The sequence below is a fragment of the Scyliorhinus torazame genome, chromosome 24 (assembly GCF_047496885.1).
Source record: "Scyliorhinus torazame isolate Kashiwa2021f chromosome 24, sScyTor2.1, whole genome shotgun sequence".
In the NCBI taxonomy this organism is placed as follows: Eukaryota; Metazoa; Chordata; class Chondrichthyes; order Carcharhiniformes; family Scyliorhinidae; genus Scyliorhinus; species Scyliorhinus torazame.
The window spans coordinates 44657053-44680903 of NC_092730.1; the positions used below are offsets into that span (position 1 = coordinate 44657053).

The 23851-nt window shown below is 44.4% G+C and overlaps 3 non-coding genes across 3 annotated transcripts; 2 read left to right on the top strand and 1 right to left on the bottom strand.

Moving 5' to 3' along the window:
- Nucleotides 1-7092: 7092 nt before the first annotated feature.
- Nucleotides 7093-7165, bottom strand: trnak-cuu (transfer RNA lysine (anticodon CUU)). The gene has a single exon. It is a non-coding gene; the product is annotated as a tRNA-Lys (tRNA).
- Nucleotides 7166-7871: 706 nt separating this feature from the next.
- On the top strand, nucleotides 7872-7953 carry trnas-uga (transfer RNA serine (anticodon UGA)). The gene has a single exon. It is a non-coding gene; the product is annotated as a tRNA-Ser (tRNA).
- An 8793-nt stretch (nucleotides 7954-16746) lies between these two features.
- Nucleotides 16747-16828, top strand: trnas-gcu (transfer RNA serine (anticodon GCU)). Its single transcript has one exon. It is a non-coding gene; the product is annotated as a tRNA-Ser (tRNA).
- Nucleotides 16829-23851: the final 7023 nt, after the last annotated feature.

Below are 23851 nucleotides of genomic sequence, written 5' to 3' on the forward strand. Positions count from 1 at the left end.
TGTGCGTGGGTTTCCTCCGGGTGCTCCGGTTTCCTCCCACAGTCCAAAAATGTGCGGGTTAGGTGGATTGGCCATGATAAATTGCCCTTCGTGTCCAAAATTGCCCGTGGGGTTACTGGGTTATGGGGATAGGGTGGCGGTGTTGACCTTGGGTAGGGTGCTCTTTCCAAGAACCGGTGCAGACTCGATGGGCTGAATGGCCTCCTTCTACTCTGTAAATTCTATGATAATGATCCCTCAATTCCTCTACTACTCTGAATTTCTCTTTAGAATCAGATACTTTAGTTCAATCTGACCACATAGTCCCTTGCAATTCTCCAATACAGGAACATTGGTGATCACAGCTTTCAGGCAGCCAAATGCCTGTTGAAAGTACGCTGTCCATTGAATATTTTTACGTTTCTTCAGCAATTCCATCAGTGGAGTAATCACGCCACAAAACGTTTGCACTAAAGTTCGATTAAATCCACTCATTCGAAGAAATCGCATTATTTCCCTTCCTCTTGAGGGTATCAGAAACTCCTCAAGGAAAGTGATTCGGGCTCCTGCAAATTCACTTTCGGCTAGTTTCATTACCAACCCCGCCACCTGAAGTCGATCGAAGAACTCCATACGATGCTTTAAATGTTCTTTCCATACCTGGAAGTTGGAAATAAAAGCAGATTGTCCTGCTTTCTCAATGCAATCATTCAAACGTGGGATAGGGTAAGAGTCAGTTCTTGTAACTGCATTCACCTTTCTATCGTCCACATACAACCGTTGGGTACCGTCTGGTTTAGGTACCATCACTATGGGTGAGCTCCATTGGCTGCTACCCACTTCATTTATGCCATTTTAAGCATACTCTCAATCTCTTTGTTAACCTGTGCCAATTTTAAAGGATTAAGTCTATATGAATGTTGTTTGATAGGAACAGCATTTCCTACAGCTACATCATGTATAGCCATTTTAATACTACCCAATTTATCACTACAAACTTGCCCATGTGATTTCAATAACTCTTTCTGGTCAGTTCGTTTTTCCTCTGGAAGGGAACTTAACAATTCATACCAAATTTTAAGAACATCCTCATTATCCAATTTAATTTGAGGATGTCAAATTCACAGTCATCTGGATTTGGTTCGTCACTTTGAATTAGAATCATTAAAACCTCCTTTTTCTCTCCTTCCCTTTCAAAGTACCTTTTAAGCATATTCACATGACACACTCGGTGAGTCTGCCTTCTATCTGGTGTTTTTACCACTTAATTCACCTCATTTAATTTCCTTTCAATCTGATACTGTCCACAAAACCTAGCTTTTAAAGGCTCCCCTGCCACTGGTAACAACTTTATCCCCACTGGCAAAACTACGAACTTTGGATTTCTTGTCCGCTACCCATTTAATTCCATTTTGTACAACTTTCTAGGCAATTCACCTGCTCTATTTAATCGTTTCCTAAAATTTGGCATGTAATCCAATAGTGTAATTTCCGATTTCGCACCTACCAATTTTTCCTTAATCAATTTAGGCGGACTAAAGGACTAAATTTGATAGACTCATTAGGTGCATCCCTAATTGCAAACAATACGAATGGGATTTATTTATCCCAATCCTCTGGTTAATCTTGACAATACGGCCTCAACATTGGCTTTAATGTCTGATGCAAACTTTCTGACGCTCCCTGCGATTCTGGATGGGACTCAGTTGATTTAAATTGTTTTATTCCTAAGCTATCCATAACTTCTTTGAATAACTTTGAAGTAAAATTAGTTCCTTGATCGGATTGAATTTCTGGTGGTAGTCCATATCTAGTAAAGAAATGAAGTAAATCCTCCACAATCCTTTTAGCTGTAATATTACGTACTGGAATGGCCTCTGGAAACCTAGTAGACACATCCGTTACAGTCAAAAGATATTGATTCCCACTTTTTGTTTTAGAAAGCGGTCCTACACAATCGATTCGGACCCTTGTAAAAGGTTCCTTAAATGCTGGAATGGGTATTAAGGGCGCTGGTTTTATCATTGCTTGAGGTTTCCCTATCACTTGACATGTGCGACATGATTTATAAAATTTAACTACATCTTTATGTAGTCCAGGCGAGTAAAACAATTCTGGATTTTAGCTTGTGTTTTCCTTATTCCCAAATGACCTCCCACTGGTACCTCATGTGCAACTCGCAACACCTCCTTTCTATACCCTACCGGCAATTCTACTTGATGATCTTCTGCCCACTTTTCATCCGCCTGCATATGTACAGGTCTCCATTTTCTCATCAGGCCATCATGTTTACGGTAATAACACACTGGTATACTCTCAGATTCCTCTTCCGTATATGCTTTCTGATATATCCGTTTTATTTCCACATCTTTCTGTTATAACTCTGCAAATATTCCTGAACTAAAAATATCCGCCTCATCCTCCACCTGTTCTTGTTCTTTTTCAACCATCTGATCAAAAATTGTTGCTGATAATTGCACTTCAACTTCACCTTTACTCTTTGATTTGTCCTCTTGTCTTAACCTGTAACTTTGCGACCTTGTTCCTACACAAACCGGAAAAATCCCAGGATATTCGTCCTTCAACACTTCAGTTGACTGATTTTCCACTGGCTTATCAACCACAGTAGGCATCACTCCCACCTGCGATGCAGGTATATCATTACCCAAGATAAACTGTATTCCTGGACAAGATAGTTTATCTATTACTCCTACTACCTCTTCACCATTCTTCACTGGACTTTCCATCCTCACCTTATACAATGGAACGCGACTCCTCTCACCCTGAATTCCACATATCACCACCTTTTCTGGCAACATTCTTCCCAAACTACATAATTCCTCATTTTTACCATTAAAGATTGACTAGCCACTGTATCTCAAAACATTGTGACTTCTTCACCTGCTCCTCTTGATACACATAAGTAAATTCTACCCACACAAGTAAATTCTTTAAATACATCTGGCACCTTCTTAACAATTATTTCTTGAACAGGCTGTACAATTGTTTGCACCTCCTTCGCGTCCCTTGGGATTTCCTTTAACACTCTTACAAACCCCACCGTCTTATCCTGTTTTACCACATCACCCTTCTCAGTGCTTGTCTTCAACCACCAACACTGTGACTTTAATGGCCTAGTTTATTACAGTGAAAACATTTGAAACTTTTCATTTCTTTTCCACCCTCCTGGATTTCTTTTTTAATCAGAGGTACACTCCCTTTATTGTCTCCCATCATATCACCTTTACCTTTACCACTTGAGTATTTCTCATGTCCCCAGTTTCTATCCCTCATCGGCTGAAACTGATGTCGGAAAACAATCTTTGATTTATGAACGTATTCATAATCATCTGCCATTTCCGATACTAATTTCGCAGCTCTAACCTTCTGTTCTTCCACATGAGTTCTCACTACATCAGGAATTGAATTTTTAAACTCCTCCAAAAGTATAATTTTCTGAGAACTTAATACATTTGGTCTATTTTCAAAGCCCTTATCCACCTATCAAAATTACTCTCTTTCAGCCTTTCAAACTCCATGTATGTTTGACCAAATTCTTTCCTTAAATTTCTAAACCTTAGTCTGTAAGCTTCAGGCACTCGCTCAGATGCACTTAAGATGGGTTTCTTCACCTGCTCATACGTTCCAGATTCCACCTCCGGTCGTGATGCAAACACTTCACTAGCTCTACCTACCAGCTTTGTTTGAATCAGTAACGCCCACATGTCCTGTGGCCATTTCATTTGTTTAGCTACCTTCTGAAATGAAATGAAAAAGGCTTCCACTTCCTTCTCGTCAAACCGTGGCAGTGCTTGGACATATTTAAATAGTTTCCCACCAAGCCTTCGACTATGACGCGCTTTCACACTATCCTCATCACTATCATCCAGCTGTACGTTTCCCTTTACGTCTGCCAATGTTAACTGATTGTCATGTTTCATGGCCATTTTCTGAAGTTCAAACTCGCTCTCTTTATTTTTTTCCCTCCTCTGTATTTCCATTTCTTTTTCTTTTTGTTCTGCTAGGACTATTCTTTCTTTTCGCCTTTCTGCTCTCTCCTTTTCTTTTTCCCCTCTCTCTCTCTTTCTCTTTCTTTTTCCTCTCTCTCCCTCTCGTATTCAAGCCGCTTTCATTCTTTCTCATGTTCCATTTGTTTAATTTGCAACTGAATTTTTGCCATTTCCAATGAGTCAAACTCTATCGCATGCAACTTTAAATGCTTAACCACCGCCATAATTACTTCATCTTTTCGCATTTTGTCAGGTAAGGTTAACTGCAATGTTCTTGCCAAATCTAACAGTCTGCTATTCGTTTCTGCCCGTAAAGTACTTCGTGTGACATTCTCCACCCACAAAAACTTCTGAGCCTCTGAAAGAACCATTGTTCACAACACTCTCCCCACGTAAACTAAAATACCACACCGGAAAAGGAACAATCCTTCACTGTCTTTAAGTTCACAAAAGCCAATCCAATAGATAGACTTTTATCCCGGACGAGCCCCCAATTTCTATGGGTGAGGCGTTTTCAGAACCCCAAAATGTATCATGGAGTTCAACCAACCTCTCCCTTTAATGGATTTGTTGCTTTTCCTGGCACACGGCTTTTTCCCTTGGTGTATTATTATTATACAATTATGGACTCGTGGGCTTTTAAACACAAAGCACTGTTTATTCCATGAACTCAACTTAACATCTTAAATAAACATTGGATCTCTTAACGCCCCTTACTTCAAAGATAACTCAGAAAATATCGCAACAGAAACAATTCCTTAAAATGTTCCTTCAAACTTCCAAGAGACTTAACACCTTTAAACAGAATCACATCAGGTTGAAGGCTTTACAATTATCAGTTTAAATCACCCAAATGATCCAGAGATGGTCTTTTATGTCAGAGATCCAGCACCCTGCAAACGAAGACACTCCCAATCTCTTTTCAAACTTGCAGCTCTCTGGAAACACACAGACACACACAAACTGCTTTTTAAACTGAAAGTAAAAATCTGCAAAATGGCTGACCTAAAGCCCAGCTCCACCCACTCTCTGACATCACTGTTTTCTTAAATGTGCATTGCTTAAACTTACATGTCTTAAATGTACACTCACATGACAGTGCACTATGCAACCATGTGATTTATCTACCTCCTGCATCTGATTCGTCATTGTTTGCGATACGACCTACCGCAGTGGTATCATCCACAAACTTATAGCTTGAGTTGGAGCTAAATCCTGCCACACAGGATATGCCTCCATATTCAGCGGGTCCGACAATGACAAGATTGAAGAACGATCACTCGTCTATCAAATCAGTGAGGTTTGCCTCACTGTGAGACAAGATTAGCAGAAGCAAAACCAAATTAATTAGATAGAGATCACACGGTTATACTCGACTTGAAACATGAAAACCCCGCCATCTCACAATTCCCGTTCCAGCCTCCCCGAACCGGCGCCGGAATGTGGCGACTCCGGGCTTTTCACAGTAACTTGATTGAAGCCTACTTATTACAATAAGAGATTATTAGTATTATTATTATTGATCCTCGCCTGAAGTATAGTGATCCTCAGGTTAAATCACCACCAGTCAGATCTTAGACTCAAAGGGCCTATGGTCATCAGGGACTAGAGCGACTTAATTTATTTTAGAACTGGATCAATGTATGTCATTTCCAGGATGTGACTTCACTCAAGACTGGCCAAATGACTGACAGCCGGGAAATTAACGACCATTGAGGAGTTACCGCTACCTGAGGCTTGGTGGGATTGCTGGTTTTAAAGGTTCATCGTGAAATCTAGAGATAAAATGCCGGGAAAGTGGACATGAGTATTATCATGAGATCATTAAAATGTAAAAGGAGGCCATTCTTCCAATGGACTCGGCAACGATATTCTGAAAGAGCCTCTGTGTCCCCATCACATCCCTGTAACACCACCCAACTTTCTGAACACTAAGGGGCAATTTAGCATGGACAGTCTACCTAACGCGCACACATTTGGACTGTGCGAGGAAATCGCAGCACCCGGAGGGAACCCACACAGACACGGAGAGAAAGTGCAAACTCCACACAGTCAGTGACCAAAAGCTGGAATTGAACCCGGATCGCTGGCTCTGTGAGGTAACCACTGTGATAATATGCCACCGTATAAGGCCATAACACGTCATATATCAGATCAAGCATGATCTCATTGAAATGCGGAGCATATTCGATGGGCTGAATGGCCTACTTCTGCTCCTACGTCTTATACCCTGATATTGTGTAAATCTGTTCCTGTTCTTGGGTAAAACCCTTGTTAAACCAACACAGACGCCGCATGTCGTCTGCATCTGATTATCTGGCGCAGAGAAGGTGATTGTGGAATACATGTTGTACCCATCAAACTCTGCTACTCACCTGACTGAGATGTGTTCTGTCTCTGTAAATCACAGGTAGTATTCGCGAGTGGAGGGAACACTCTGCACCTCAGTCTCAATAGTTTGTGAGAGCAGGATTCCTTCATTATGAGTCAATGTCTGGGACTGTATGTGAGGGTGGGTTTCAGTCTCTATCAGACATTGGTCCTGAATGTCAGTTTGGAAATGTTTCTGTATCTATCAATCACAATTACTGTTTGGGAAAAGTGAGATTAATACATAACAGCAGCACTGCTGTAACAGACAGAGAAAGATACACAAAAAATCACGAAGAGACTATCAGGACACACATACAATGACACACACACAGAAAAGGTGCCGAGATGGAGAAACTGTTTTTTTCGGAAAATGTGTTTTCTGCTGCAAACACCCTGTTTGTAAAATTATATCTTGCTGTGTAACTGAGCTCTCTGCTGTGTAGCCGTGCTCTCTGCCATGGAACCGTGACACTGCCGGTGACAGATCTTCACTGTAGTTGTGTCAAATCATTATCTGTTGTGTAATGTGTTCCCAGTTGTGGAAGTAAGATCCGTCGGAAGCAGAACCTTTCTGCGCCGTTTCTGAGACGAAATTTTAATTACATATTTATTAAATTTTGTCACGAGGTTCGTTTAGACCTCTGGATTCCCAGTCAAGGGACATAACCTTGTGTTCCTGTTATGAAGACAGTTCATTCAGCATCAATATTTTCAGATAATAACAAGAAAGCGCCCAACGTGGGGCTCGAACCCACGACCCTGGGATTAAGAGTCCCATGCTCTACCGACTGAGCTAGCCGGGCTGCTGGTGCACTGTCTATTAAACCTCTTCTTGAAGAGAGTTGCTGCGGTGCTCATTCGGAAGGTCAGTGCTGACTTGTTGGGCCGAATGGCCTACTTCTGAGCTGGATATTCTACGATTCTGTGATACAAGCATGTTGATGCGGTGAAGACGTTCTGCCATACTGCCCACGCCTGATACCATGTAGGAATGCTGGTCTCTCAATGACTGACGACCAATGACATGTAATAAAAAATAACTGACTTAATAATTGAGCAGCACCTCCTGGCTTGTGCTCTGACCGCGATCCGGGGAACTGCCGAAATCCCGACACGTGACCATTTTAGTTGCGTCATCAGGTGACCGTTCGGCCTGCACAGGTCTCCTTCTGTGCTGTAATTTCTAGATTTCATCATTTAAATTTTCTTCCAGACTGTAAAGTGTGGTCCTGTTCCATTTGAATTTCTAATATATTTCCAATGTAACTGATGTTGTTCCACAATCTATTTAATCGGTGGAATTGTGCGTTTAGGGAGCTGAGGTTTTCGAGTCTCTCAAGGCCTCTCTCCAAATCCAATGGTCATTTTCCACGAAGATTCAACCTCTCCTCACATAAACACCGGGGCCCCGTTGATCGTTTGAATGCAATAACTTCCTGGAGTGATTCCAGGCTGGTTTTAGAATGTATTCTATCGACCAAATTACTAATGAATGGCACACTAAACACAGCTGCGATGGCCGAGTGGTTAAGGCGTTAGACTTGAAATCCCGTGGGGCTTCCCCACGCTGGTTCGAACTCTGTTCGCAGCGACTGTGTTTCGAAGTGTTTGCGAAACTACCCGCGCAAACCACTGACTCGAGAATGAATTGGAATGTTTGTAAATGAACGGTTTGAGTCAGTCAGATGTTCAGCATTTGTTTTGGAAACTGAACGAAATATAAAGAAGCTCGCACTCAAAACAACAGTCAATAAATAATAACGTTTCCTGCAACGTTTGGAAGGAGAAGCAGCAACGGCAGCGAATGGAAACGTGGTTTGGTTTCATTCAGGTGAATGTATTTCTGGGTAAAAAGATCGTGTTAGAAATGGAACATATTTTATCTCTCTATCTGTTTCTTTGTTTCTTTCTCTCTCCCTCACTCACTGTTTTTGTGCTTCTCCGGGGACTGATTGGATACAGTGAAACTCAGCCCTATTTCATCCCAACTCTTTTGGACGAATACATCCTGGCGATGGGCGGTCCTGAATCAGTGGAAGAATCGACAAACTATTCCATTCTTGGCTCTGTGAGAAGTTCCATTCCTGGTTGTGAGGTGGTTCTGGGATAAAGGGATCGAGAGAGAACGAAGTGACTGCAGTCTGACTCTTACTCTGAAAACCAGTTAGTGCGCCCTTGTACAAAGTGGATTTGTCTGAGAACAGGAGGAAAGCAGATCATGGGCCTGTGATTGATTTTATTGAGCCAGACCTTGAAAAGTGAAGCAAACTTCTAACTAGTCGGTGCCTGTCTGAGAACTGGTAAGGAATTACGGCTGATATTGAAACGGTTCATCTTTAATTAGTTACAGCAAATCGATTCTTTCAGAGGTCATGGTGTATTGTTTTCAGAGTCACTGTCATAGTTTCTTAAAATATGATTTGTGCTTGTTTTTGTTTTGTTCAGTAATTTGGGGAATCTATTTGGAGCGGGTGCAGTTGGTCAGTATCTGTGCCTCTTGCTTGGCAGCTCCCCGGGAAGCAGCAGCTCCATTCCTATCGAGATCTGTGGACACAATCAGGAGACCCAAACTATTGCGCACTGCTGCCATCTCCTGGCTGAAAGCAAGTTGTGCAACAAGTTAACGAGGTATTCGTGATACGTTTCAATTGGAGCAAAATAACATTAACATGGTTAATATTATCACTGTAGTAATCACATTTAAATCCCCAGATATCTGATTTCTGACTGAGCGATCTGTTCATCCCGATTTATCGGAAAATGAAGGATTCCCATTACAGCCGTATTGGTTACAAGAATATCCAATCTCTGATTTAATACATTCTCCCGCTTCATTGTTTGTGTATTCGTTCTATAAATACAGGCAAAGCTTGAAGAAATCAGTAACAGAGTAATCAATGTTCCCGGAGAGATGAAACTGCCGCCCCGAACTTCATTTTATGAAGGTGATTCCAGTCACTCCCCACTTTCCCATCAGAACAACGTCACAGAGGAAATCACATCCCCTTCACAGAATAACCATTCAGCACGAAAGTAAATTATCTGAACTATGCTGACCAGAATCAGTGTGCTCAAACGTGTGTTCTTGTTGAAAGAAAAAATGAGGAAGTGAATAGCTGTGTGGCTACCGCAGGGCAGTAATGTTGTAGCTCCTGGTTTAAGGAGCAGAGTGCCGCAGCGGATGCGTGTTGGGTCATTAGCCCGAGGTCGAGGAATCGAGGCTATTCTCTGCTATTTACATCCTCCCTGACACGTAAAGTAAAAATAACGCACGTTCCTATTTGCTTTGCAGCAAATACCGATCAGAAACTTTCTTGCAGTCTCATCCCGACATTAAACCCAGGATAAAGCAGACAGCATGACACATTACAACATTGTAAAGCTCACACAGAGGGAACCACAGAGAAAATGCTTTAAAGTCTCAGCAAGACTGACCAGATCTGTAGGGAGAGAAAAGAGTTAACGTTTCGAGTCTAGATGACACTTTGTCAAAGCTGGACCGGATACGATATCCAGTAGTACCCCACAAAGGGGCAATATAGATATATAACGATATCCATTAATAACTCACATGGGGCATATAAGGAAATAAAGCTTTATCGAGCAACAAATCACAATAGAAACTAAGTTCCCATCTTCCCCTCTCGGGCGGATGTGAACAATCGAACCTGCCTGACTATTTCCAAGAGAAGACGAATTTTACCCGGAGTCCTGGAATCAATATTAATTCCTCAACCAAAGTCACTGAAGCAGATTATCGAGTCATTAACTGCGCTTTTGCCTGTGTGGTCTTGCTGTGCGTATTTAAGCGGGAATCTCATGTCCTGAGACCAACGCTTTTCCATTGAAAGGAAGGTATTGGACATTCGTGAGGTTGAAAATCTCGCTGGAGAAAATTAACCTCGAGGGGGAAAGGTCAATATCAGGAGTGGGATTCGCACCCACGCTTCCAGAAGGGACTGCGACCTGAACCTTTGACCGCTCGGTCACCCTGATGCGTTGTCGCCGAAACTAAGATCCGTGCACACATCGGCTCAAATTCTATCTTCATCGTCATTCCATTTCAAACAAGATATGCTTATCCTACTTTTGAACACCAGCCAGAGTCCTGTATCTGAGTGTCATCCTTGTCCAGGCCGCTGAGGGTTAAGGAGCTCCTCATTGCTGCATTGATCAGTTTGCTCCAATCAACCAGGAACGAATTCCCGCTCTACCTGTTCCTCACTCGAAGATATTGAAAGCCTAAGATCTGAGCGACGTGAAGTATCCAATTGGAGAGTTGCTTCCTGACGACTGCATTCTCTCTCCACAGCTGCTCCCGGTGCTGCTTTCACAGACAAGTAGCCGAAGAATCCCTCCTTTTTCCAAACAGGAGAACGTTCATCCAGGAGAGGCGCCAGAAGAGTGTTCTGGGAGAAGTCAACTTTGTCACCTCGACTATACTGTGGGTAGCTGAAGAACAGGTGTCAAAGAGCGGATCAGACTGTAAGCAAAACGTTGATACTAATAAAGAAAAAGGTAGATGTGCTGCTGACTAATAGCGACTTGTTTTCGTTTGGTGTGATTGAGAATATATATAGCAGAGAGTGGTTTCGATCCATCGACCACTGGGTTATGGGCCGCTGCTCCACGCTGTTCGTGCTTGACCCTGTCCGGGGTCGGACTTGAGGCAATGTTTGAAGAAATCAATAACAGCGTGATCAATGTTCCCAGAGAGGTGAAACTGCCGCCCCGAACTTCATTCTATGAAGGTGATTCCAGTCACTCCCCACTTTATCATCAGAACAACGTCACACAAGAAATCACATCACCTTCACAGAACAACATTCAGAACGCAAGTAAATTATCTGAAATTTGCTGACCAGAATTGCTGTGCTCAAACGTGTGTTCTAGTTGAAAGAAAAAAAATGAGGAAGTGAATACCTGTGTGGCTACCGCAGGGCATTAAAATCGTAGCTCCTGGTTTAAGGAGCAGAGTGCCGCAGCGGAAGCGTGCTGGGCCATTAGCCCGAGGTCGAGGAATCGAGGTAGTTCTCTGCTATTTACATTCTCCCTCACAACAAAAGTAAACATAACACACGTTCCTGTTTGCTTTGCAGCAAATACCTATCAGAAACATTCTTGCAGTCTCATCCCGACATTAGTCCCAAGAATGAAGGAGACAGCATGACGCAGTACAACATTGTAAAGCTCACACATAGGGAACCACAGAGAAAATGCCTTAAAGTCTCAGCAGATCTGACATCATCTGTAGGGAGAGGAAAGAGCAAACGTTTCGAGTCCAGGTGACCATTTGTCAAAGCTGGACTGGAAACGTTATCCAATAGTACCCAACAGAGGGGCTATATAGAGAAATAACGATATCCAGTAATACCTCACAGGGGGCCAATAAGGAAATAAAGTTTTATCCAGCAGTAAATCACAATAGAAACCGAGTTTCCAACTTCCCCTCTCAGACGGATGTAATCACTCCAACCAGCCAGACTATTTACAAGAAGATAAGACGAATTTTACCCGGAGTCCTGTGCTCAATATTAATTCCTCAACCAGAGTCACTGAAGCAGATTATCGAGGCATTAACTGCGCTTTTGCCTGTGTGGTCTTGCTGTGCGTATTTAAACAAGAATCTCATGTCCTGAGACCAACGCTTTTCCACTGAAAGGGAGGTATTGGATCTTCCTGATGTTGAAAATCTTGCTGGAGAAATTTAACCTCACGGAGAAAAAAGGCAATATCAGTTGTGGGAGTCAAACCCACGCCTCTAGTAGAGACTTCGATCTAAACGCAGCAACTTAGACCACTCGGCTGTCGTCCAAACTAAGATCCACTCGCAAATCGACATAAATTCTATCTTCATCGTCATTTCATTTCAAACAATAGATGCTTTCCCTACTTTTAATCCCTAGCCAGAGCCCTTATCTGAGTGCCATCCTTATCCAACCCGCTGGGGGTGAAGGAGCTTTTCATTGCTGCATTGAACAGTTTGCTCCAATCAACAAGAACCGAATTCCCGCTCTACCTCTTCCTCACACGAAGCCATTGAGAGTCTAAGATCTGAGCGACGTGAAGTGTACAAATGGAGAGTTGCATTCTGGCGACTGCAATCTCTCTCCACAGCTGCTTCCGGTACTGCTTTCACGGACAAGTAGCCGAAGAACCCCTCCAGTGTCCAATCAGGTGAACGTTCATCCACTAGAGGAGCCAGAAGAATGTTCTGGGAGAACTCAACTTAGTCTCCTCGACTGTACTGTGGGTAGCTGAAGAACCGGTGCCAAAGAGCGGATCAGACTGAAAGCAAAACTTTGATACTAATAAAGAAAAAGGCAGATGTGCTGCTGACATATAGCAACTTGTTTCCGTTTCGTGTGAGTGAGAATATAAATAGCAGAGGATGGTTTAGATCCATCGACCTCTGGGTTTGGGGTCCAGCACACGTCCGCTGCGCCACTTTGCTCGTAGTTGTCTTCTCTGGGGTCGGACTTGAAGCAAAGCTTGAAGAAATCAGTAAGAGCGTGATCAATGTTCCCAGAGAGGTGAAACTGCCGTCCCGAACTTCCTTCTATGAAGATGATTCCAGTCATTCCCCAGTTTCTCATCAGAACAACGTCACAGAATAAATCACATCCCCTTCACAGAACAAACGTTCAGCACGAAAGTAAATTAACTGAACTATGCTGACCAGAATCAGTGTGCTCAAACGTGTATTCTTGTTGAAAGAACAAATGCGGAAGTGAATAGTTGTGTGGCTACAGCCAGGCAGTAATGTTGTAGCTCCTGGTTTAAGGAGCAGAGTGCCGCAGCGGAAGCGTGCTGGGCCATTAGCCCGAGGTCGAGGAATCGAGGCTATTCTCTGCTATTTACATTCTACCTCACAGCAAAAGTAAACATCACGCAAGTTCCTGTTTGCTTTGCAGCAAATACCTTTCAGAATCCTTCTTGCAGTCTCGTCCTAGGCATGAAGGAGACAGCATGACACAGTACAATGTTGCATAGCTCACACAGAGGGAACCACAGATAAAATGCTTTAAAGTCTCTGCTCAATTGATCCTCAAGATAAACACTTCCAAATTCAACCAATTCCATTGGGAAATGCATGAATATAGATTGTTTAAATTTTACATACTCCTAACACCTCTCCGTCCACCCGATCACATTCTATCACCGACAGTTCATGTGAATCTCCCGCGCCCTGTTGCGGTTCTGTGTCGTGGCCAGTAGCTGTCAACACACTCTGGTAGAGCGAAGTTCACAGATTAGAGTGAGACACAACTGATAAAAAATGTTTTTATTATATTAAAGTTGGGACGGCGGGATTTCGAAGAAGATAATATGTGGTGATGATCTTTTCTTATATTTTGGTTGTGTTGAATCCGTCAACATGTTGTATGTGGGAGTGACGTGCATTCTCTCTGCCCTTCTCTGGTCCCGTTTGTAAATGGGGGATTCCTGTCACTCTCGGGTAATGTGTGAGAGTGTAAGAGACATTCTGAACCTGTCAGTCTTCGTCACTATATGTGCCTCTGGATACGTTGTCAATGGAACCGCACCGTGACACCAGTTCTTCGGCGACCCACAGTACAGTTGAGGTTACCGGGATGACGTCTCCCATAATTCTCCTCACCCACCTCTCCAGAATGAACTTCCTCCTGTTTGTAGACTGGAGGGGTTCTTTGGCTACTTGCCTGTAATAAGATCGCATATTAAAATTCCATTGAAGTAAATGAGTTGTATCATGTGGTTAAGGAGACGCACAATAATCCATTGTACTCTGCACACGTGGATTCAAATCCCATCCTCGTCTGTAATGTGTCTGTTGTGTCTCTGTTTGGTCCACTTCATGAGCATGAAGTACAAATGCTGTGATTTTTTGCTTTGGTTCACGGGCTTGGCGGGTGGTGAATTCGACGAACACTGTCCATGTTGAAACCACATTATAAAAAGGTTAGAAAGCTACTTATTTCACTCCCTGACCTAATTGCGTATAAATTCTGAGTTAGAAACAGTTCCGTCCTCTCAGTTTGAAACTTACAAAGTCGCGCAAAAAGTAAGTTCATAAAATAAAGAAGCAGACTTCAGCCATTAGACCCATCGAGTCTGCCCAGCCATTCTATTATGGCTGATATATTCCCCATCTGCGACCTACAATGTTACAGACGAAGAGGTCGATTGCGTTATCAGCAGGAACACCTTCTCCCTAGAACGCATGACCTTGGGGCGGGAGTAGGCAATTTAGCCTCCTGAGCCTAACACCTCCCATGTGATGTTGGCTGATCCCATCCTGGCCTCAACTCCACCGTCTTCCCGTTCTCCGTATCCCTTGAACTCCTTACCAATAAAATCTCTCTACCTCCTCCTTAAACTTACTCACTCTCCCTCCATCCAACGCAATCTGTGGTACCGAATTCCACGGAATCATAAACCCTTTGGGATAAGTAGTTTTTCCTCAATTCTTTTTTAAAATTGCAATCTGTTATTCTAAGAGCATGACCTCTCGTTTTAGAATGCCCCACAAGAGGAAGCAACAGCCCCACGTCAACTTTTTACATACCTTTTGGTACCTTGAACATCTCAATTAGATAATTACGCATACATTCTGAGTGAGAAACTGTGGACCAGTCTTCCTCAGTTTAAAACTCACGATGTCGCACAATAACATCCGATTCAACTATTAGATCGATGACCAGGAATCGAACTGGGACAACTGCTTGGAAGAAAACTTTGCTCACCACTCTCCCACCATCGCTGCATTTCCAATTTTGAACAACAGGTGAATAGAAGGAAGCAGATACATTCCATCAGTTCATGGATGCAAAACGAATTAAAACCTGTTGACATGTGCAGTTGTGGGACGAGGTGGCCGAGTGGTTAAGGCGATGGGCTGCTAATCCATTGTACTCTACATACGTGTGTTCGAATTCCATGCTCGTTGATTTTAAATCCACTTTTCTCGGACGTGGGCCTTATTTTTCCTAGATGGATCTGCAATCACTGATGTGACAATCTATTCCAAGTTGTCAGGCCAGATTGCAGCGAGTTGGGTTAGAGGACGGAGGAACGAAGGCAGACGGGTTTGGGGCTTAACCGTTATTTGACACCAGTTCTTCTTCGGCTATCCACAGTACAGTCGAGGATACCGGGTTGACTTCTCCCATAATTACCTTCTGCCACCTCTCCTGGATGAACATCCTCCTGTTTGTGCACTGGAGGGTTGCTTCGGTCACTTGTCTGTGAGAAGGTCAGACATTAAAGTTCCATGAAGTAAGGAGTTGTACCACGTGGTTAAGGGGATGCACAAGAAACCTTTGTGCTCTGCGCACTTGAGTTCGAATCCAATCCTCGTCTGTAACGTATCTGTTGTGTCTCTGTTTGATCCACTTCATGAGGGTGACGGAAAAATGCTGTGATTTTTAGTGTTTGGGACTTGGGGTTGTGAATAATCGAACACTTTGCATATTGAAACCACTTTAGAAAATGACGAGAAAGTTACTTAATTCACTTCCCCCCATAATTGCGCACAAATTCTGAGTTGGAAACTATTTCTTTCCCTCAGTTAGAAAGTCATGAAGCTGCGCAAACGATAGATTCTTCAGATATGTGAGCAGTGTTACGCCATTCGACCCATCGAGTCTGCCCGCCATTCGATCATGACTGAAATGTTCATCATCTGCTACCTGAAATGTTACGGAACAAGAGATCGATTGAGATATCAGCCAGAACACCTCGCTCCCGAGAACACATAACATTGGAGCTGGGATGTGCAATTCAGCCTCTTGGGCGTAAAACCTTCCATGTGATCTTGCCTGATCAAACATAATGGCCTCAACACCACCGTCCTGCCCGTTCTCCAGAACCCTTCAACTCATTACCAATAAAAGTCTCTCTAAGTCCTCCTTAACTTTCTCACTGTCCCTGCATCCACCACACTCTGAGGAAGTGAATTCCACAGAATTAAAACCCTTTGGGAGAAGTAGTTTTTCTTTAAATCTTTTGTAAATTTGCAGCCTCATATTCTAAGATGATGACCTCTCGTTTTAGACTGACCCACAACAGGTAACATCAACTCCACGTCTACAATATCTACACCTTTTCGCATCTTAAACACCTCACTTAGATAATCCGTATAAATTCTGAATGAGAAACAGTTGACCAGTCTTCCTCAGTTTGAAACTCAGGATGTCGCGCAAAAACATCCGATTCAACTACTACTGCGATGGCCGGGAATCGAAACGGAGTCAACGGTTTCAAAAGAAGTGATGCTCACCACTATACCACCACCACTGCAATTCCCCCTGTTGAACACCTGGTTGAATAGAAAGAGGCAAATAATTTCCATCAGTTCATGGGTGCAAAACGAATTAAGACGTATTGCCACAAAAATTTGTGCGACGAGGTGGCCGAGTGGTTAAGGCGATGGACTGCTAATCTATTGTGCTCTGCACACGTGGGTTCGAATCCTATCTTCGTCGATTTTTCGCCCATTGTTTCTCGGAAGTGGGATTCATTTTACACGATGGATCTGCAATCACTGATGTGACAAACTATTCCAAGTTGTCAGGCCACTTGCATCGAGTTGGGTTAGAGGAGGGACGAACGGAAGTACGAACGGAGGCAGACGTGTTTGGGGCTTAACCCCACATTGCCACCAATTCTTCTTCGGCTACCCACTGTGCAGTCGAGGTTACCGTATTCACTTCTCCCATTATTACCTTCTGCCACCTCTCGTGGATGAACGTCCTCCTGATTGTACATTGGTGGGGTGCTTCGGCTACTTATCTGTGACAAGATCAGATATTAAAGTTACATGAAGTAAAGGGGTTGTACCACGTGGTTAAGGTGATGCACAATAATCCATTGTACTCTGCACACGTGGAATCAAATCCTATTCTTGTCTGTAACGTGTCTGTTGTATCTCTGTTTCGTCCACTTCATGAGGATATAGAAAAAAGGCTGTGAGTTTTAGCTTTTGTTTCAGGGCTTGGCGGGCGGTGAATAGTCGAACACTGTCCATGGTGAAACCAAATAATAAAAAGCTGAGAAAGTTACTTTTCACTCCCTGCCCTAATTGCGCATAAATTCGGAGTGGAAAATGTTCCTTCCCCTCAGTTTGAAACTCACGAAGTCGCGCAAAACGTAAGTTCATAAAATATAGGAGCAGAATTAAGCCATTAGACCCATCGAGTCTGCCCCGCCATTCTATCATGGTTGATGTGTTCCTCATCTGTTACCTACAGTGTTACAGATGAAGAGGGCGATTGATCTCAGTTAGAATACGTCCTCACTATAACACATCACCTAGGAGCGGGAGAAGGCAATTTAGCCTCCTGAGCCTAACACCTTCCATGAGATCTTGGCTAATCCCATGCTGGCCGCAACTCCACCCGTTCTCCATAACCCTTCCACTCAATACCAACAAAAATCTCTCGACCTCCTCCTTAAATTTATTCACTGTACCTGCATCCACCGCACTCTGGGGTAGCGAATTCCACAGAATCACAAGCCTTTAGAGGCTAGATTCACAGTATAAAAGTGATCCCCTACAGTGCAGACTTTGTTTGCACTGAGTGCTGAATTTGGTGCATTTGAGTGCTATAGTGAGAGTTTGGTGACTGATTGAGTGCTGAATTTGGTGCATTTGAGTGCTAGAGTGAGAGTTTCGTGACTGAGGGAGTTAGGTGAGGAGGGAGTAAGGTGCTCCTTTCATTTTCTTTCCTACATTTCCACAAAGAGTTGGAAGAGAGCCAGGAGTTTACAGAGAGTGCAGCTGACTGGGAGTCGGAGGGCGGAGATCCAGTTGGTCCACAGGGCAGCTATATTCTGTAAGGTAAGAGGGGATGGAGGCTAGGCCAGTTGCATGCTCCTCCTGTAGGATGTGGGTGGTGAGCGATACCACCGGTGTCCCTGCTGACTATACCTGCGGGAAGTGCACCCAACACCAGCTCCTCAAAGACCGTGTTAGGGAACTGGAGCTGAAGCTGGATGAACTTCGGATCATCCGAGAGGCAGAGGGGGTGATAGAGAGGAGTTACATGGAGGTAACCACACCCAATGTACAGGACAAGAATAGCTGGGTTAGAGTCAGGGGAAAGAAAAAAAAAAGCAGACAGTGCAGGGATTCCTCGTGGCCGTTCCCCTTCAAAACAAGTATACCGTTTTGGACGCTGTTGGCGGGGATGACCAACCGGGGGAAGGCCCTAGCGGCCAGGTCTCTGGCACTGAGTCTGGCTCTGGGGCTCAGAAGGGAAGGGGGAAGAATAGAAAAGCAATAGTTGTAGGAGATTCAATGGTTAGGGGAATAGATAGGAGATTCTGTGGTCGCGAGCGAGACTCGCAGAAGGTATGTTGCCTCCCGGGTACCAGGGCCAGGGATGTCTCGGATCGTGTCTTCAGGATCCTTAAGGGGGAGGGGGAGCAGCCAGAAGTCGTGGTGCACATTGGTACCAACGACATAGGTAGGAAAAGGGGTGTGGAGGCAATAAATGAGTTTAGGGAGTTAGGGTGGAAGTTAAAAGCCAGGACAGACAGAGTTGTCATCTCTGGTTTGTTGCCGGTGCCACGTGATAGCGAGGCTAGGAACAGGGAGAGGGTGCAGCTGAACACGTGGCTGCAGGAATGGTGTAGGAGGGAGGACTTCAGGTATTTGGATAATTGGAGCGCATTCTGGGGAAGGTGGGACCTGTACAAGCAGGACGGGTTGCATCTGAACCAGAGGGGCACTAATATCCTGGGAGGGAGATTTTCTAGTACTCTTCGGGAGGGTTTAAACTAATTTAGCAGGGTAATGACAACCGGATTTGTAGTCCAGCAACTAAGGTAGCCGATATTCAGGACGCCAAAGCGTGTAATGAGGCAGTGGGGAAGGGAACACTGACAAAGGAGAGTACTTGAAGGCACGGAGATGGGTTGAAGTGTGTATACTTCAACGCAAGAAGCATCAGGAATAAGGTGGGTGAACTTATGGCATGGATCGGTACTAGGGACTACGATGTGGTGGCCATAACGGAAACTTGGATAGAAGAGGGGCGTAAATGGTTGTTGGCGGTCCCTGGTTATAGATGTTTCAATAAGATTAGGGAGGGTTGTAAAAGAGGTGGTGTTGGGGGTGGCATTGTTAATTAGAGATAGTATAACAGCTGCAGAAAGGCAGTTCGAGGAGTATCAGCCTACTGAGGTAGCATGGGTTGAATTCAGAAATAGGAAAGGAGCAGTCACCTTGTTAGGAGTTTTCTATAGGCCCCCCAATAGTAGCAGAGATGTGGAGGAACAGATTGGGAAACAGATTTTGGAAAGGTGCAGAAGTCACAGCGTAGTAGTCATGGGTGACTTCAACTTCCCAAACATTATGTGGAAACTCTTTAGATCAAAATAGTTTGAATGGGGTGGTGTTTGTGCAGTGTGTCCAGGAAGCTTTTCTAACACAATATGTAGATTGTCCGACCAGAGGAGGGGCAATATTGGATTTAGTACTTGGTAATGAACCAGGGCAAGTGATAGATTTGTTAGTGGGGGAGCATTTTGGAGATAGTGACCACAATTCTGTGACTTTCACTTTAGTAATGGGGAGGGATAGGTGCGTGCAACAGGGCAAGTTTTACAATTGGGGGAAGGGTCAATACGATTTTGTCAGACAAGAATTCAAGTGCATAAGTTGGGAACATAGGCTGTCAGGGAAGGACACAAGTGAAATGTGGAACTTGTTCAAGGAACAGGTACTACGTGTCCTTGATATGTATGTCCCTGTCAGGCAGGGAAGAGATGGTCGAGTGAGGAAACCATGGTTGACAAGAGAGGTTGAATATCTTGTTAAGAGGAAAAAGGAGACTTATGTAAGGCTGAGGAAACAAGGTTGAGACAGGGCGTTGGAGGGATACAAGGTAGCCAGGAGGGAACTGAAGAAAGGGATTAGGAGAGCAAAGAGAGGGCATGAACAATCTTTGGCGGGTAGAATCAAGGAAAACCCCAAGGCCTTTTGTACATATGTGAGAAATATGAGAATGACTAGAGCGAGGGTAGGTCCGATCAAGGACAGTAGCGGGAGATTGTGTATTGAATCTGAAGAGATAGGAGAGGTCTTGAACGAGTACTTTTCTTCTGTATTTACAAATGAGAGGGGCCATATTGTTGGAGAGGACAGTGTGAAACAGACTGATAAGCTCGAGGAAATACTTGTTAGGAAGGAAGATGTGTTGGGCATTTTGAAAAACTTGAGGATAGACAAGTCCCCCGGGCCTGACGGGATATATCCAAGGATTCTATGGGAAGCAAGAGATGAAATTGCAGAGCCGTTGGCAATGATCTTTTCGTCCTCACTGTCAACAGGGGTGGTACCAGGGGATTGGAGAGTGGCGAATGTCGTGCCCCTGTTCAAAAAAGGGACTAGGGATAACCCTGGGAATTACAGGCCAGTTAGTCTTACTTCGGTGGTAGGCAAAGTCATGGAAAGGGTACTGAAGGATAGGATTTCTGAGCATCTGGAAAGACACTTCTTGATTCGGGATAGTCAGCACGGATTTATGAGGGGTAGGTCTTGCCTTACGAGTCATATTGAATTCGTTGAGGAGGTGACCAAGCATGTGGATGAAGGTAAAGAGTGTATGTAGTGTACATGGATTTTAGTAAGGAATTGATAAGGTTCCCCATGGTAGGCTTCTGCAGAAAGTAAGCAGGCATGGGATAGTGGGAAATTTGGCCAGTTGTATAACGTACTGGCTAACCGATAGAAGTCGGAGAGTGGTGGTGGATGGCAAATAATCAGCCTGGATCCGAGTTACCAGTGGCGTACCGGAGGGATCAGTTCTGGGTCCTCTGCTGTTTGTGATTTTCATTAATGACTTGGATGAGGGAGTTGAAGGGTGGGTCAGCAAATTTGCAGTCGATACGAAGATTGGTGGAGTTGTGGATAGTAAGGAGGGCTGTTGTCGGCTGCAAAGAGACATAGATAGGATGCAGAGCTGGGCTGAGAAGTGGCAGATGGAGTTTAACCCTGAAAAGTGTGAGGTTGTCCATTTTGGAAGGCCAAATATGAATGCGGAATACAGGGTTAACGGTAGAGTTCTTGGCAATGTGGAGGAGCAGAGAGATCTTGGGGTCTATGATCATACATCTTTGAAAGTTGCCACTCAAGTGGATAGAGGTGTGAAGAATGCCTATGGTGTGCTAGCGTTCATTAGCAGAGGGATTGAATTTAAGAGCCGTGAGGTGATGATACAGCTGTACAAAACTTTGGTAAGGCCACATTTGGAGTACTGTGTACATCTTATGCACCTCAATTACATAATTGCGCATAAATTCTGAATGAAAAACTGTTGGCCAGTCTTCCTCAGTTTGAAACTCACAATGTCGCGCAAACACATCCGTTACAACTATTACTGCGATGCGACAAGTAGTTTTTCCTCAAATGTTTTTTAAATTTGCTATCTCTTACTCTAAGCTTAAGAACTCACGTTTTAGAATGCCGCAAAAGAGGAAGCATTAGCTCCACATAAACATAAACAGCTCGGCGTCATAGATCGCAGTTATGTAAATGTGGTCACACCCAAGGTGCAGGCAGAGAAATGGGTGACCACCAGAAAGGGCAGGCAGTCAGTGCAGGAATCCCTTATGGTTGTCCCCCTCTCGAACAGGTGTACCCCTTTGGATACTGTCGGGGGGATAGCCTATCAGCGGAAAACAGCAGCAGCCAGAGCAGTGGCACCACGGCTGGCTCTGATGTTCAGAAGGGAGGGTCAAAGCGCAGAAGCGTAATAGTAATAGGGGACTCTATAGTCAGGGGCACAGATAGGCGCTTCTGTGGACGTGAAAGAGACTCCAGGATGGTATGTTGCCTCCCTGGTGCCAGGGTCCAGGATGTCTCCGAAAGGGTAGATGGCATCCTGAAGGGGGAGGGCAAACAGGCAGAGGTCGTTGTACATATTGGTACTAACGACATAGGCAGGAAGGGGCATGAGGTCCTGCAGCAGGAGTTCAGGGAGCTAGGCAGAAAGTTAAAAGACAGGACCTCTAGGGTTGTAATCTCGGGATTACTCCCTGTGCCTCGTGCCAGTGAGGCTAGAAAAGGGAAGATAGAGCAGCTAAACACGTGGCTAAACAGCTGGTGTAGGAGGGAGGGTTTCCGTTATCTGGACCACTGGGAGCTCTTCCGGGGCAGGTGTGACCTATATAAGAAGGACGCGTTGCATCTAAACTGGAGAGGCATAAATATCCTGGCCGCGAGGTTTGCTAGTGTCACACGGGAGGGTTTAAACTAGTATGGCAGGGGGGTGGGCACGGGAGCAATAGGTCAGATGTTGAGAGCATTGAGGAAAAGCGAGGGAATAGGGACAGTGGGGCTCTGAGGCAGAGCAGACAGGGAGAATTTGCTGAACACAGCGGGTCTGGTGGCCTGAAGTGCATATGTTTTAGTGCAAGAAGTATTACGGGTAAGGCAGATGAACTTAGAGCTTGGATTAGTACTTGGAACTATGATGCTGTTGCCATTACAGAGACCTGGTTGAGGGAAGGGCAGGATTGGCAGCTAAATGTTCCAGGATTTAGATGTTTCAGGCGGGATAGAGGGGGATGTAAAAGGGAAGGCGGAGTTGCGCTACTGGTTCGGGAGAATATCACAGCTGTTCTGCGGGAGGATACCTCAGAGGGCAGTGAGGCTATATGGGTAGAGATCAGGAATAAGAACGGTACAGTCACAATGTTGGGGGTTTAGTATAGGCCTCCAAACAGCCAGCGGGAGATAGAGGAGCAGATAGGTAGACAGATTTTGGAAAAGAGTAAAAACAACAGGGTGTGGTGATGGGAGACTTCAACTTCCCCAATGTTGACTGGGACTCACTTAGTGCCAGGGGCTTAGACGGGGCGGAGTTTGTAAGGAACATCCAGGAGGGCTTCTTAAAACAATATGTAGACAGTCCAACTAGGGAAGGGGCGGTACTGGACCTGGTATTGTGGAATGAGCCCGGCCAGGTGGTAGATGTTTCAGTAGGGGAGCATTTCGGGAACACTGCCCACAATTCAGTAAGTTTTAAAGTACTGGTGGACAAGGATAAGAGTGGTCCGAGGATGAATGCGCTAAATTGGGGGAAGGCTAATTATAACAATATTAGGCGGGAACTGAAGAACATGAATTGGGGGCGGATGTTTGAGGGCAAATAAACATCTGACATGTGGGAGACTTTCAAGTGGCAGTTGAAAGGAATTCAGGACCGGCATGTTCCTGTGAGGAAGAAGGATAAATACGGCAATTTTCTGGAACCTTGGATAACGAGAGATATTGTAGGCCTCGTCAAAAGAAAAAGGAGGCATTTGTCAGGGCTAAAAGGCTGGGAACAGACAAAGCCTGCGTGGAATATAAGGAAAGTAGGAAGGAACTTAAGCAAGGAGTCAGGAGGGCTAGAAGGGGTCACGAAAAGTCATTGGCAAATAGGGTTAAGGAAAATCCCAAGGCTTTTTACACGTACATAAAAAGCAAGAGGGTAGCCAGGGAAAGGGTTGACCCACTG